We start from the raw sequence: 5,865 nt of genomic DNA, 5'->3' as shown, positions 1-5,865 counted from the left end.
TTTTGATGACTGATGTCTCCAGCAATGTGTGGATCTCTGCGATGATCTCTCCTTAGTTGATAACTACGTTTTCTGCCTTTGGGGGGCATTTACTGCTTCTTTGTTCCTACACTGTTGGTAAAATCTTACATCCTCCATATCTGACCACTGCACATCATCCTAGTAAAATCTCCAAGTGACCTTCTTCAGCCCCACTGCAGTCAGTCACTGAAGGAAATGAACTCATATGTTATTCCACCACCCACCTAATTTTGGGGGCCTGAAACCTGGGAGTTATCCTTGAATCCTCCATCTCACTCACTGCCACATCTGACACTTCACCAAGTACTTGCTCTTCTATTTCCTAAATATTTTTCAAATCCATCCACTTCTTTTCATTTTCGCTCTTATCACTCCAATATAGGACACTGTTATCTTTCACCTGCCTCATTTGGATCCATTTTTTCACATGGAAGCCTTTCAATATGCATAAATGGTATGAATCATGGTCCATTAAATCAGCTGTATAAGATATATCACAGGACTTCATTTTCCATGGATCATCCTTCTCTCAGTTTCAAAGGTTAATCCTTCCAGGCTGATAGAAATGTTATCCCCAGGTATTCTTGAGATTTCCCTGTCATTGTTGTTCAGTCACTAAGTTGTGTCTGACTCTTTGCAACTCATGGCCTGCAGCATGCCAGGCTTCCCTGTCCTTCACTATCTCCCGAAGTTTGCTCAGATTCATGTCCATTGAGTTGGTGATGCTATCCAACCATGTCATCCTCTGCTGCCCTCTTCTCCTTTTGCCTTCAATCTTTCCCATCATCAGGGTCTTTTCTAGGGTTTCTCTGGCTCCCTGGAATTGTGTCAGGCTTCCAGGCTCTTGTATGATCAAGGTTTAGGGGCATCCAACAAATGTCCTCTAGGGATGACCAACACCCACATTCCTGTTTCTTGAAAGTTCCCTGGGGTCTCACTGCTGCTGACAGGTTGTTCCCATACACCCACCCTTCTAGAACCTACTGATCACTCTCTTCTTCCCCAACTCCCAAGTAATCTGTTCTAGCCTGCAAGGAAGCCCCTACCTCCATCCTCCTTCTCCCTAGATCCCTTCCTACTTCCTCTGCATATCTCCAAGTTCCCAAATTGCTTAGGCTTTAAAACTGAAAGCAGAAATTCTTACATGGTATATCTTCTTACGACCCTACAAGTAACGCACCCCTCCAAATATAGAAAGCACAATTAGATATTTGTTTAAAAAGGAAAGGATAAAGAAGAAAAAGCTAGACAGGAAAAAAAGAAAGCCTAACCTACTGTTTCAAAATACTCTCAGGCCCCATGTGCAAATCTGCTTAGGTTGCATCCCTACTTAGTTGCTTCCTATCGCCTCTCACAGTCTTGGGGGCTTTTGCATGATACCATCCCTGCCCTCCTCTGCAACTTCTCTAATCTCCCTCTTCCTTTTTCTCAGACACCCTGGGCAGTCTCCTCTCTGCCTGCAGTAAACCAGGTCTGGAGTCTCCAAATGCATGGGTTCTGGACATGGAATGTTCTTCCCTGCCGCTTTTTCCACCTGGCTCCCTGCTTAGCAAGCTCCAGGTCTGGGCCCTGCTCCAAAAAGGTTTGATCCATTGTTCTGGGATCTCACCACAGCACCTGTACGGCTCCTCCCCAGCCTGGGTTATGTGCCTCTTCAATGTCTGGAATGTCCACAAGGTGCTGATGGTATCTGCCGTATTGGTTACTCTATTCCCAGTGCTTAGCAGAGGCCTGGCTACTTGAGTGGTTAAGAACCCGCCTGCCAGGGCAGGAGATGTTAGGGGTGTGGGTTTGATTCCTGGGTCAGAGAGATCCCCTGGAGGAGGAAATAGCAGCCCACTCCAATATTCTTACCTGGAGAACCCCATGGACAGAGGAGCCTGGTGGACTGCAGTCCATAGCGTCGCAGAGAGTCAGACATGACTGAAGTGACTTAATTTGCATATATGGCTACTTGAGAAGCACTTTCTTAGTGCCTCAGAGAAGGCCCTACAATGCCATCTTGCTGCTGGATAACTTGGCACACTGCAGAACTGGAGTGAGTATGTGTGATTCTCTATTCCGGTTTTTTGTACTCTCCTTTTCCCCTTATGGAGCTATGAATAAGGATTTGCATTTAAACCAAGCTCATCTGTGAAACATTTTATAGACACTTATATTTATCTTTACTGGAGATTAGCTTTTCATTCAGAATATTCTCATGCTTATTCTTGGACTTCTTCCTACAAATATCTGTACAGCCCACTTTCTATGGGAGCAAAGGAGGGGAGCGGAAGGGGAAGGAGACTACATTTTTGTTCACAGAAGCAGTGGACCCTATATTTTAATAGTAGGGCTCTGGGAGCGAAGACATTGAAGCTCAACTATTTTTAGGGAATGTGTGTTTGTTTTTAACACATTGGGAGTTTGTTTCAGAGATCTCCACTCTATGCAAAAAAAGAAAAAAAGAAACAGGAAATGAAAAAGTCAGCAGAAAGAAGGTCAGACAAAGTTCCAAAGGCCTCCAACATCAATATTTTTTTTTAGGGGGGAAAAAAAGCCAACCTTTTTTTTTTAATGAAAAGAAAACCCTATTTTATTAACTGATGATAGCTTTATGACAGTTGTGTGATCTGGTCTATAATTTCTAAGTCATTCTTGAACTTGGCCCTCTGGAATCTCTCTTCCAGTTGCTCAGGAACTAAATCTCAACAGCATGATTTCTTTGCTGCACACTGACATCCCAGGCTCCTGGCACAGTGATATTCACATGGCCAAGCAGATGTGAACTGCGCACATGGGGATGTTCCCATAGCCTGGTGTCACACCCTTCCAGGGACTATATAACATAATGGTGCAAAAACAAAATAAAATTAGTCTTGTCCTGCCACATAAATAACACTTTAATATTGCCAAAAGAAGTTGTCTCTGTAGCTCTTTTTTCCTTCCAGTCTTTAATGAGTTCCCTTCTCTACACTAAGCATTGAATCAAGACCTAGATATTTCCAAAATGTTGAAATCCTGACTTTGAAAAAGAACAGTGTGATCATATCAAGATGTGATTTTCCTAAAAATGGGGACATTTTAATAAGGGATTCTTCTGAAATTATGAAGTTATTTATTGCAAACTCGAGGTCATTTTTTTCTCTTATGGCAGACAAGTGAGTGCTCCCTAGGGCAGGGGCAAAACTTCTATTCAAATGAAATAATTATAGACTTCTAACAGTCTTATAAATAAAGAGAAAAACATACCAGTATTGTACTTTTACTTCTGAAAATTAGTCCAGTGAAAATTAATCCTAACGAGGGAAAAAACGTCATGCACAAAGATGTCCAGTGCAATTTTATTTAAAAGAGGAAAACAACTGAATACTTCTAAATAAATTATTTGCTTAATGCAACATTATACAACCATTTAAAATAAGGTATTCAAAGAAGAAATGCTAGAGAAGTTGTCAGGTTGTCCTGTTAATTTACAATGTAAAATTCTAAATGCAGTGTGACCACCAACATTCAACCCAATAGCCATGAACAGAGAAAAGAGCAGACACAATTTACCAACACTTGTGATTTGTTGCCCTTTGGGTGTTTGTATAATGGGTGGTTTTTCCTGTCACTTTCCGATAGAAGTATGTAAAGTATGTAATGTTTATGATGAAGAAAAAAAAACTTTAGTTTTCCAACAAAGAATCATCTTAGCCTAAGCTTTTCTTCCACTCAAGCCATGTAGGTACCCGACTCTTAAAGCAAATTAGATGAATGAGTTTGACTATTCGTGTGTTTTATATTGTCATTTAGCTATAGTTAGAGAGTACCACATTACTAATATAAAAGTGATGAAAGACCTTCTTCTCTGCCTGTTGTGCTGGATGAAACAGTACATACCCATTTCTTTTTCAGAAGAAGAAAAATCTTGGTAGTTTAAATCTTGGATAATGGATCTGAATTACACACTCATTGGTGGAGAATTTCTTGTCTTTGTTGCTTTATCTAGTTTCTAATTTATAAATTAAAGAAACATATTCAATCAAACTAGTTATAATAAAATCATAACAGCAAAAGCAACAGAACCCCAAATACTAGTTGCTATTAATTAGATGATCCCCAAGCAATTTCTTTATAGCTTCTTACTTAATGTCACACAGTCTTTAACACTGGTCATATTTGTAGACAAAAAGATAAAATCACAGTGCACAAATTCTCAGCTTCCAGAGGAATTTCATTTATAATGATGCTATTCAATTTTTTGTAAATAACATGCATGAATGAGTCCAAATATGCACTGTTACTACATGATAGAAACAGAACATATTTGCTTTTAATAAGTGACCACATTAAAAAGAATTGTGAGTCAGATTGATGAGGTATAGGAGTATGTGGGAAAACTACAAGCTTCCAGCAAAATCAGGGAGAATCTTGAGTAACTCATCCACGTGAACAATGAATATTTTCTCACATGTTAGGCATCTCCATTTGTGTAGCTGAAATGTTTTGTTTCAAACTTGGCTGGTTTTGTATATGAGGTTGTGAAATGACTAAGGCATCCTTTTCCTTTTTCTTTTGGAAAAAAGTAAAGAGGTAATAATAGCTTACTTCTGTTATCTATGATTGTATGTTTTCATTTGAGATCACCAAGGACAGAGGAAATTGTAGGATATAACTAAACAGGAATTTGATGCAAAGCAGATACCTCCTCTCCCGAGACGATGCGCCTTGGTTAAAGACCTTTCCCCTGATCACTCTGGCAGTGTGGAGTGGAAGAACAGACAGGTACTTCTTGAATGTGTGATCCCAAATCAATTAGAAGAATGTCAGGGGGTATGTTGGGTAGGAGGTGGCTCAAGAGAGAGAAGCATCCAGTGTCAGACTGGACACATCAAGTTCTAACTGTGTCTCAAGAAACTCTCTGAGTTAGAAACAGACATTTCATTTTCAACTCTTTCTTACGACTTGTGTGCTCCCTCAGCTCAAGGCAGGGGGCTGGGCTGTGTCAGCGTGGAGCTCCATTTGCCCTCTGAGGCTATAAGACTGGCTCTGGTTTCTCTCCCTGCAGAGCTACTGCCAAACACCTGGCAGACAAAGTGCCTTGGTTGACACCCAGGACAGGATATAATGATGATCACATGTGTTCAACAGTGTGTGAGAGTGCCTTGTCTTTGGTCCTCTGACTGTGACCTAGAGGGGCGGGGATGGCTGGATAAGTCTGTATTTCTGGAAGATCCCCAGAGTCTTCTTCCTTCATCTGGCATTGCTGCAGTTTGGGTTGTGACAGTTCTACTACTTGTCATTCTTGTGCTCCTGGAGCGGAGCATCCCCAGCTGAAATAGAGGGAGGGATGGTAGTAGTAGGAAGAGGTGGGGCCAAAGGTGACTCCTAGCCCCATATACCCCAATATTGCTTCCAACCTATAGACCCAAGGACTTTTAAAAATATTTATTTATTTTGGCCGTGTTGAGTCTTAGTTGCAGCCCACAGGATCTTCATTGCAGCGTGCGGACTCTTAGTTGTGGCATGCGGGATCTAATTCCCTGACCAGGTATTGAACCCAGGGCCCCTGCATTAGAAGAGCAGAGTCTTACCCACTGGACCACCAGGGAAGTCCCCAAGGATATATTTTTTTAAGTAAATGAAATATGCCTTATGTGGGAAAGAATTATTTGATAGCATGATGCCAAATCCATTATTTCCCCCAGCTCTTCCAGGACCATCCAAAGTTTAAATTGCTTGCCCCCTGGTCTTTGCCCATCAAGATCTCACCTGACCTCAAGACCTAATTCAGATGCCCTCTTCTCCAGACTCCTTCTCTGATGCCCACGAGTCAGATCAGTTTTGTCTTCGTGTGATCATTCGCATGTTCTGCACTGC

The 5,865-nt window shown here is 41.3% G+C and overlaps 1 non-coding gene across 1 annotated transcript; it reads right to left on the bottom strand.

Moving 5' to 3' along the window:
* Positions 1-5,524: 5,524 nt before the first annotated feature.
* TRNAR-UCU (transfer RNA arginine (anticodon UCU)) lies at positions 5,525-5,597 on the bottom strand. Its single transcript has one exon. It is a non-coding gene; the product is annotated as a tRNA-Arg (tRNA).
* Between the last annotated feature and the right edge of the window lie 268 nt (positions 5,598-5,865).

Source organism: Giraffa tippelskirchi, chromosome 6, assembly GCF_054371585.1.
Source record: "Giraffa tippelskirchi isolate mGirTip1 chromosome 6, T2T-mGirTip1v1.2.pri, whole genome shotgun sequence".
NCBI classification, from domain to species: Eukaryota; Metazoa; Chordata; class Mammalia; order Artiodactyla; family Giraffidae; genus Giraffa; species Giraffa tippelskirchi.
Note: the sequence above shows the minus strand (reverse complement) of the source record. Positions and strands in the feature narration are given on the sequence as shown.